Here is a 10,000-nt window from a genome sequence, read left to right as displayed (position 1 = left end):
ATTGAAATGAAGTTTAGCAAATTCATTTTAAAGTCGAAATACAAAAAAGAGAGGTGAAAAAACTTAAAATAAATAAAATTTAAAAATATGTTGTTTTGTTTTTTTTTTTCCTCCAGGGGGAATATCGGAAAAAGAAAAATATGGAACGCTTCACGAATTTGCGTGTCATCCTTGCGCAGGGGCCATGCTATTCTTCTCTGTATCGTTCCAATTTTAATATATGTACTGCCGAAAAGCAAGTACAATGTAATAAAATAATTGTGGCATATAAATACATTGATTCAGAGAATATTATGAAATAGCCCTTTTTAAATTTTGCATACTGTAAACACCTGGAGAAACGTTAATATTACGTAACAAGACAAGTAACTGCTACCTACCCATGTATGTGACTACACATGTGCACACAAGTGTATTGTAAAACCGAAAATCATAAAGGATAACTGCATAACAACAAATAACGGAATAAAAATAATAATTTTTTTAAGGGGAGGGGATGGGTGGAAATTTTCATATATTAATAACTTTAATGACCAAATATTTGTAATGTTGTCATATTTCATATCAAGCAATTTTGTCCAAATATGTATTTTATATGGTTTACAATCAAACAACACTCCGGTGCTCAAAAAATGGCCGTTGAGTTGGTTGGTTACTATGGGATAAAGGCTTTCAGGAAAATAAATAAAAAATAAAACTAGAAAATTCACTAACCTTCCAATAATTTGTCTTCTAAGTTCTAGTGCAAATTAACTTGCAGAGAAATATTTTCCAACTTGAACGTAATCCATGATGTAAAACATTGCTATATACGCTGTATGAAATTGATATCCACTTTGAAAATTCAGGAAAATTCCATTGACTTTCTCACACTGAATATTGGAAATGCACACAAAAAAATGGAGTCCACACTTCTGTGACGATTTTGATTTTGTTGTTACGAACACGACGTCACAGTGGGCATTACGTGAACAATAGGCTACGGTCAAAGGGACATAACTCCTTCTAACTTGTGTCATGGTGAAAAAAAAACGTGTTAAAGAAAATTTGAAGAATGCGAATAAATAAATAAATAAATTACTTCTTATCTTCTTTCAAAAAGTCAAAATTTAAAACACACACAACCCTCAACAGGAACAATTAAAAAATAAAAGTAACAAAAAATATCAATGAAAAAATGAAATTAATGTAACTAAAAATCAAATTGATAAACAAATGAAATTGACAGAAATAAAATAAAGTGCATTAAGAAAAAAGACATATATCTGCATGCAGTAAATTAACATCATGCATAAAAAATGATATATAAATTTGTGAATTATTGAATTAATACAGTTACAGAAGTGCATATTTTTTCTCTTATTCTAAATTGATGTACCAGGGGTAAGCGCGAACGCAGACCCCCACACTTAAAAATTACGTGCCCGAGTCGCCCGCATTTGGGGCGATCGCAGGGTTCAGCCGATCCGGAGTGCAATGGAAAGGCCTCGCCCTGGAGGGACCCCCTTCGGGATCAGGGTGCCCTCTGCACCAGGTAAGTATGATTAGTATGGTCAATGACAGAATTTAAAACAATGGCGCTGCGTAGAAATTAAGTGTTTAAGAAACAGAGTGCAGTCACATATAATCAATGTCTCACGGACGGGCCTAAATGGGCAGGGTCAACATCCCAAATTACACCCTCGCCTTTTTATTTTACCTCTGTGTCGTATTCCCATGTTTTACTCACTCTCTAAAATCTTTCTTACACATACTCCGTTTTTCTAAAATGCGACGTACAGTCAACGTTTATCATTCGTATGTCCAGCGTTTAAACAATCACCTGTATATAAGTGTAACAGTGTATATAACAGATTTTTTTTCTCTATTTAATTGTTTTCATTATACTTTACTTTTCTTTTTTTTTCTAAGAAAAAAAAGAGTATTAATATAGGGAGAAAAGAAGATATCAAACAATAACCAAGATATGAATAATATTTAAAACGAATTACGCTATTCATATTATACACGCCAGTGCGCCCCCCCCCCCCTCCCTTTGAGTTAATTTTTTTTTACCTCAATGTCATTAAATAATAATAATAATAAAAAAAAATAGCAATACGGGAAGAGTATATGGAATGCTCTGCAAATTTGCGCGTCTTCCATTCGCATGCTTGCTTCAGAATCTCAGCGGTGGGTCCCAAAATGTTCGACCAATCAGATATCGCCCTCGTTCCAATTTCTTCGAATTTCCATCTTATTCTCTTTTATCTACCAAACGCCGCGTTTGGTTTCCAAAAATTGAAATGAAGTTTAGCAAATTCATTTTAAAGTCGAAATACAATAAAGAGAGGTGAAAAAACTAAAAATAAATAAAATTTAAAAATATGTTGTTGTTGTTTTTTTTTTCCTCTAAATTTCAGGGGAAATATCGGAAAAAGAAAAATATGGAACGCTTCACGAATTTGCGTGTCATCCTTGCGCTACTAGCTGAGCAATCTTCGTGGTGGAGTTCCACTTTCTAGACCAATGAGAGAGCTGGATTTGTCCCACTTTTGTCCCACTTCTGTTCCACTTCTGTCCAACTTTCTAATAATCTGACCAATCAGAGCAAGCCTTCTACAGAGAAGTGGGACGGTCGCCATATTTGAGAATTCGCATGATATATAGTGAAAATTGAAAAGTCCAGTTTCTTTATTTTAAATAAGAGTTTAACTCCAAATTTAGTACCAATCAATTCAGTTCTAAAAGGTAAGTTTAACTGAGGCGGGTTGCATAAGGTGACAAGGCTTACTTATTGATATTGAGATGTTTTTCGATTATCAATAGAGGAAATTCGGAAGTGACGCCAACTTTTACAAATTTTGGAAAATACAATAACTAACCTTTGTGCATCGGAAAATCAGGTAAAATTTCGTTTATTTATTCATAATCAATTGCTCCGTAAATGCACACCTTTATTGATTAAAATTAAATATGTTTTTAAAGCAAAAAATCATCACGTAGTTTCCCGGCTTTTTTTGCACATTGTTTTCATTGTGTGTATTGAATGAAAACGTCAATCGAGTGATATTTGTATTAAAGTAAACCTGTTTTCATGTTTTATTTGTTAATTTAAGTCTAGATTTTTGCTATGTACACTCGGTTTTATTTAATATCAATCATTACTTTCTTAAACAATGTTGTTTATCAGCGACATGTTTACATTGTGTATATTTATTTAAGACGCCGATATAAGATATTTTCCTTGAAAATGAGATGGTTTTAATGAGAAAACAGTACTGCTAGATACGATTTTTTAAGATATACTTAAATTTTTACTTAATCTTTGTTAAATATTTATAAAATGGACTGAAACTTACCAGCCAATCTCCTCCATTTAGACGCTTGTTTTTGTTCTTTGTTGTGGTCGCGCCAAAATTGCTTCTTGTATCTAATATTTTGATTTTGTTAAAATTGTGAAGTTTAAAGGTAATTAAAGTCATGCAGAGGAAAAATCCCAGAAGTGTCAGTGCATTAGAGCCCAAGTTTGAGCGCACCATTACTGGTGAGCTCAGGCTTATGCGGACGGAGGCTGCGGCCAGTTATATCCCCATCACCAAGCCACTCGTGGATGGACCGACTTCTATGAAGAACGCCAAGGAGAGAGCTTCGGTTCTCGGAGGTCTCGGAGCTGCGAGGTCCACCAGGTACGTGTTATCTCAGCTCGTCGTTCAGTTTGGGAAGTACAAGGGCCAGACATTTAAGTGGTTACTCGAGAATGACCTGGGATGGGTGACCGGTGTGATGGGCAGTGTGATGTCTGAAGATAACGACCCAGAGACAGACCATCCCATCTCGTACAACAAGCACAGACTCCTGCAGTACCTCAAGTTCTTCCCCGAGGCCTTCACGATAGCCAAAGAGAAGGAGGTCGTGGCACGGCGTAAGAGAACCGAGAAGGAGAAAGTGCCCGCTACCGCTACTCGACCAACAGAGCCAGCTCCTACCACAACTCAGCCCCCCGTAGAAGCTGTCGACGCCGGCTGCATGGAGGATAAGGATCTGGTAGAGGCAGTTCGTGATATTGAGGCAATGGAGGTCCTGTCAAATCGTAAGTGCCGACAAAAACAAGGTATTTACCTTGAATAATGAATACATAGTAAAACTCATGTGTGGAAAATTATTAAACAATGAATTTTTTACAGTTTTCGTACGCAGTATTCCTATGGTGAGTTAACGGTGTAGGTTTGTAGAGTGGCGTAGCTTATTTTGTAACAATTGCACCTTACATCTGTATATATCATATACATTATATTTATATATACATGTATATGTACGTTTAATGTCACTTGTAACCCTGTTTTCTCACTGGTGTGTGGTTTTCAATATCCCAGCTTTGAAAATTATTTTTAAAAATGCATATTTGTTGTTAAGAAAAAGACTTAAGTTCATTGAGTGTATGTAATGTACTTATTTTATGTACAAATATTGTAGATGTTGTGTACAGTGCGTGGAAACAGGTTCTGGATCATTTCGACCAGAAGTGGATATCCAGAACCCTGTTCCGCGTTAACAAGCAGGGGAAGCCGGAGATGAGCTTCGATACCATTGACCGGATGTGGTACCATCCTCCCACCCCTCCTTTGGTGTGCACTCAGCCTCCCGTCATTGACAGGTAATAAACATAAAAGTGAAATTAATGACTTTGTTATGAAGAGAGAAAAACAAAACACATTATTTTATCATTATACTATGTCTTTCAGATACTTCTCTAGGCCCATTTGCCTGTGGATGCCAAAGAAACTGTGGCGAGTGAAGCTGAGTTGTCCAGAGGCCAACTGCAAGGGACAGGAGATGATATCGTCTGGCATCTACCGCACGCTGCGCAAAGTTCTCACCATGTCCTCTTACTACTACCTGGCATCAGAGTATCTGGAGTGTCCCAAGTGCCACAAGAAGCTCAGTAGCTGGAGCGAGGAACTGCTCAACCAACTGGACGTCGGCCACCGTCTGCAGTTTCCTTGCATCCTGACCCGACTGATGGCATGTGACATGGAGGTGGTCAAGATGATGCGTCAGCGAGGACTGGGAAACAGCGTGGCCAGACTGAGGGAGAACCTCGCAGAGCTTCATGGAGAGGAAATGTTGAGAAGGACAGCTCGGTACCTCAGCGACTGTCAGACTTTTACCAACGCACAGAAGAGGGGGCTCCTGTCTGACATCAAGTTTCCGCCACCCCCGACACCACCAAAGGTTCCGTCCTGTCACTGGCTCCTGTCCATCTACTGCCAAGACGTTCTCACTCGGCTAGAGGAAGTGAAGGCGGCCATCACCTCAGTGTTTGGGAGAATCATCAAAGTGGACTCCACCAAGAAAGTCGTGAGAAAACTACAGGGTACGGCTGCGGAGACAGCTGCTTGGGCCACCAACGTCGGCAACGAGCATGGACAGGTGCTCATCTCCGTCCTGACAGCTGGTGAAGGAGCGGGACTAGACAGCATGTTTCAGGGACTACAGAACAGGTACAGGGACAGTGGGGTCCCTCCACCAGAGGTCATCTATGTGGACAGGGATTGCTGTGGGCCTAACTTCATTGGGAAAAAGTTTGACCAGTGGAGTGCGACCCAAGTGAGGCTGGACATCTGGCACTACATGAGGAGGATTGCCAGTGCCTGCACCACCGAATCCCATGCCCTGTACCCTCAGTTCATGAAGCGGTTGTCTGGTTGCATTTTTCAGTGGAGCGAAGAGGACTTGTCTGCTCTGAAAGAAGCGAAAGAGAGTCAGGCGAGGAAAGAAGGGGTAACCATCCGGGGGAAGGAAAGTGACTGGATTTCGAAGAAGGAGCTTGCCAGGCACTGCCGGAGAGTTACTAGGAGCCCGAGCATGATTCAACAGCTCGTGGAGGAACTGCTCGAGGTTTATGCAGGAGAGCAAGGCAGAGATCTAGTTGGAACCCCCCTCATCGACCAGGACAAAGCCCGAGACATGTGGGAAAGCCAGAAGAGGCACGTCGAGTGTGTGCAAGATCCGCCCAATGTTTCTCTGTATACACAGACGGGTACCTTAAAGAAGGGGGATAAGACCTTAAACACCTACCGATGCGCAAGAGGGTCTACTTCGCTTGAATCTTTCCACCTCCACCTAAACAGATTCATACCTGGTAAGAACCTTTAATCATATGCCTAATATAAACACTGATTCTCTTTAAATGATGTTTGTGCAAACCTTTATTCTGTTTAATATATTTTTAGGGACCAGTGCAAATGACGTGCACTACCAGGCCTATTTACTGGAGGGACTCTACAGGTGGAACCAGGACAGGGCTTTTCAGGCCGTGGAAGTAGAAGCTCCGCTGTGTCACACGTACAGCGGACTTCTACGCCACGCTGTCAACCACTTGGCACAGACTGTCCTTGGTACCCCTCTAGATCCAGCTTTCCAGCCTCCGAGAGTCCACACTGGAGAGATGATAGGTATCGAGTACCTGTACTCACAGACGGGTAAAGCCCTCCAGGACGTTAAGGAGGAAGAGGAGACAGAGGCTGAGGAGGAGGAGGATGTAGACGAGGGATTCGACGAGGAGGAGGCCTTGGAGGACATGACCATACCAGATATAGATATCTCTGTGGGGACCGAGTCCGCAAAGCCTGTGCCCAGAAGATCGAGATCACCAGCCAGAGCCAGAGCAGAGGGCCGTACTACTCAAGCAACTTCTTTGCCTGCCTCAGAGCCAGTGCCTCAGGAAACAGGTGACCAAAGGCCAACGACACCCCCCACTCACCAAGAAACAGAGATGGAAGAAACAGTAAGTAGCATTATTAAAGTGCTGTATATTATTTACTTTAGTTTAATCAGTGTATCATTTTTAAGGCTTCATCTAACAGGATTCAGAGTTACCGGAAGTTACCACAGGAAGGCAGGAAGTGGAGGACCTGGCGGATTGTCTTGTGCAGTTTAGAAATTGTAGGACACTCACTAAGGCACAGGAAGACAGAGTGATCGCCCTTTGGGAAAGACTTCAACCCCAAGATCAAAGACCCACAGTCTTTCAACCAAGGACCAAGTCTCCCCCCAAAGGTAGATTTATGGCAGCAAAAACAGCTAAACAAACTCCTAAGGCCAATCAGGAGAAAACAAAGAGGTAATTTATTTTCATGAAATTTACTTTATAATACTCAAGTAATAATTCACTGTAAACAAACAGTTCATTTTTTTCTTATTTCTTCTACAGATCCTTTGTCGGGAGTGCATCGGGACCAGCCACCTTCCCGGATTCTAACCGCTACATGGAGGCAGTAGTTAGACGGTTGATGGAGCTGTACCCTTCTCCTCAGAAGCGCCCCAACACACCGACCATCTCTAGGTGGAGTCTGGTTCTCACATCATACAACAGGATTAGAGATGTAGTACTTGACAATGCCAGAGTGATGTGCATGACAGCTATTCAATTGTTGGCTATAAACAATACAACTCTGATGTTATGGTAAGTGTATGTATTTGTATTACATGTTATAATTATTCAGTGCCCTATGTGACATTATTTTTTTTTGTAGACATAGCTTAGTTATTTCTTGTTTTACAGGGACAAAAGGAAGCAAAAGAAGAGGGAGGAACAGGTGCTGTCGCAGGGAATTGAGGTCTCCAACCCCCCTGTCACTGCCCCTCAGCCCGTCCTTCCTGCTTTGACCAAGCCTCAGAGCTTGATGACTCAGACTGCTCCAGCCTACCAGTACAAACTGCCGCCAAACACAGCTGGTCAGTCTACGGTCAGAATCCGGACGCCACCACCACATTCTCCACCTAGATTTCCTTCACCCCCTAGGCTTCCCCCCTCACCAACAAAGGCCAGAGAGTCATTAAAGATCATACCTCAGCCAATCAGGACACAATATGTTTTTGTCATGCCTGATGGGTCTATGACACACCGCAAAGAACTGACAGTCCCACCAGTACCATCTCGGGAGACAATTCAGCCGACACCACAGTTGACCCCCCAGCAAATGACCCAGCTCTATCCATCTATAGGGGAGTCACCAAAAGTCTCTAGGTCAACCGCCTCTTACAGAAGGAAGGTTCAGAAGAAGAAAGAAGCAGGCCAAAACATCAGAGACTATAAGCCACGAAAGGGACCAGCTAAATGCAGAATGTGCGGTGAGCCCAAAAATCCTGACACCCACAAGCAATACTATGGGAACTGGTTCTGTTCTGCAACAGCAGAAGAAAGTTATGACCAGTGGTGTGAGAAGATGAAGGAGAAGAAATACACCAGCAGAAAGAGACCAGCTGAAGACTCAGACTCTCCGTCTGAGTAAACCGATCACAAAACCTACAAAAAAAACCAAAAAAAGCAAAAAACCAAAAAAACTGTACAAAAAAAAAACTTCTAATGCTGCCTAGACTTGTCTGTATTTACAGTACATTTCTAGAAGGTCCCAAGCCCTTATAAAAGCAGAGGGAAAGTTTTTTTTAAATTCATATTTTGAAAATACTTGTATAATGTGTCTAAAACGAAAACCCACCGGGATTCGAACCCAGGTCCCTTACCTAATAAATTAGGCAAGTGTGTTACCACTACACCATAGGAATTTAAAAAGACACAAAATACAAGGATTAAATATTACAATTTAAAGGGAAAAAATCATTTCATTTGACAATAAAGCTGAAAATAACAAATATATGCTAAAAAGGGGCGATAACTCTTGAAAAAAATTCCAAAAAACGCCTTAAAAGGAAGTTTAATTTAATTGAAAATAGTGCCTGAAATTCAAGAAATTAAGCTTTAAATATGTATTAAATAATAAATTAAATGCCTTATGAGTCTGGAAATAAAAAATATTATGATAAATCAGAAGGCATGTGCAAGAAAAATAATTGATTTTGCCTTAAAATATTTAAAATCAATTAATTAATAAATATTTAAATTATTCATATTTATTCACTAAAATTATATAAAAAAGGGGCTTAATTCAATTCAAAAATAGTGCAAAAATTAAATGGAACATACCTGTACAATTATCATTTTCGATTGTTCCAAAATTCCCTTTTTTTCCCTTCTTTCTCTCCCTTTTCTTTCCCCTCTCCTTTCTCTCTCTTCTCTTTAAAAGTGGGACAATACCACGAAGATTGCGCGGGATCCTTTGCGCAGGGGCCATGCTAATCTTCTCTGTATCGTTCCAATTTTAATATATGTACTGCCGAAAAGCAAGTACAATGTAATAAAATAATTGTGGCTTATAAATACAATGATTCAGAGAATATTATGAAATAGCCCTTTTTAAATTTTGCATACTGTAAACACCTGGAGAAACGTTAATATTACGTAACAAGACAGGTAACTGCTACCTACCCATGTATGTGACTACACATGTGCACACATGTGTATTGTAAAAACGAAAATCCTAAAAGATAATTGCATTAAAAAAAAGAACGGAATAAAAATATTTTTTTTAAGGGGAGGGGATGGGTGGAGTAGGGTCATTTTCATATAATTAATAACTTTAATGACCAAATATTTGTAATGTTGTCATATTTCATATCAAGCAATTTTGTCCAAATATGTATTTTATATGGTATACAATCGAACAACGCTCCGGTGCTCAAAAAATGGCCGTTGAGTTGGTTGGTCACTATGCAGAATGGATAAAGGCTTTCAGGACGCTAACTGTTGAAATAAATAAAAAATAAAACTAGAAAATTCACTAACCTTCCAATAATTTGTCTTCTAAGTTCTAGTGCAAATTAACTTGCAGAGAAATATTTTCCAACTTGAACGTAATCCAATGCACCACTAGCAAACATTGCTATATACGCTGTATGAAAATGATATCCACTTTGAAAACTCACGAAAATTCCATTCACTTTCTCACACTGAATATTGGAAATGCACACAAAAAATGGAGTCCACACTTCTGTGACGACCGCATGACAATAACTACGATTTTGTTGTTACGAACACGACGTCACAGTGGGCATTACGTGAACAATAGGCTACGGTCAAAGGGACATAACTCCTTCTAACTTGTGTCATGGTGAAAAA

At 39.9% G+C, this 10,000-nt stretch overlaps 3 non-coding genes across 3 annotated transcripts; all 3 read right to left on the bottom strand.

The window, feature by feature from the left end:
* Positions 1-134: 134 nt before the first annotated feature.
* LOC134249906 (U6 spliceosomal RNA) lies at positions 135-243 on the bottom strand. The gene has a single exon (XR_009988392.1). It is a non-coding gene; the product is annotated as a U6 spliceosomal RNA (small nuclear RNA).
* A 1,135-nt stretch (positions 244-1,378) lies between these two features.
* Positions 1,379-1,542, bottom strand: LOC134249904 (U1 spliceosomal RNA). Its single transcript, XR_009988390.1, has one exon. It is a non-coding gene; the product is annotated as a U1 spliceosomal RNA (small nuclear RNA).
* Positions 1,543-9,062: 7,520 nt separating this feature from the next.
* On the bottom strand, positions 9,063-9,173 carry LOC134249907 (U6 spliceosomal RNA). The gene has a single exon (XR_009988393.1). It is a non-coding gene; the product is annotated as a U6 spliceosomal RNA (small nuclear RNA).
* Positions 9,174-10,000: the final 827 nt, after the last annotated feature.

Source organism: Saccostrea cucullata, unplaced genomic scaffold (assembly GCF_032062105.1).
Source record: "Saccostrea cucullata isolate Sc308-1 unplaced genomic scaffold, CSIRO_AGI_Scuc_v1 ctg23655, whole genome shotgun sequence".
In the NCBI taxonomy this organism is placed as follows: Eukaryota; Metazoa; Mollusca; class Bivalvia; order Ostreida; family Ostreidae; genus Saccostrea; species Saccostrea cuccullata.
The sequence above is the reverse complement of the archived record's forward strand: the minus strand, read 5'-3'. Positions and strand labels throughout refer to the sequence as shown.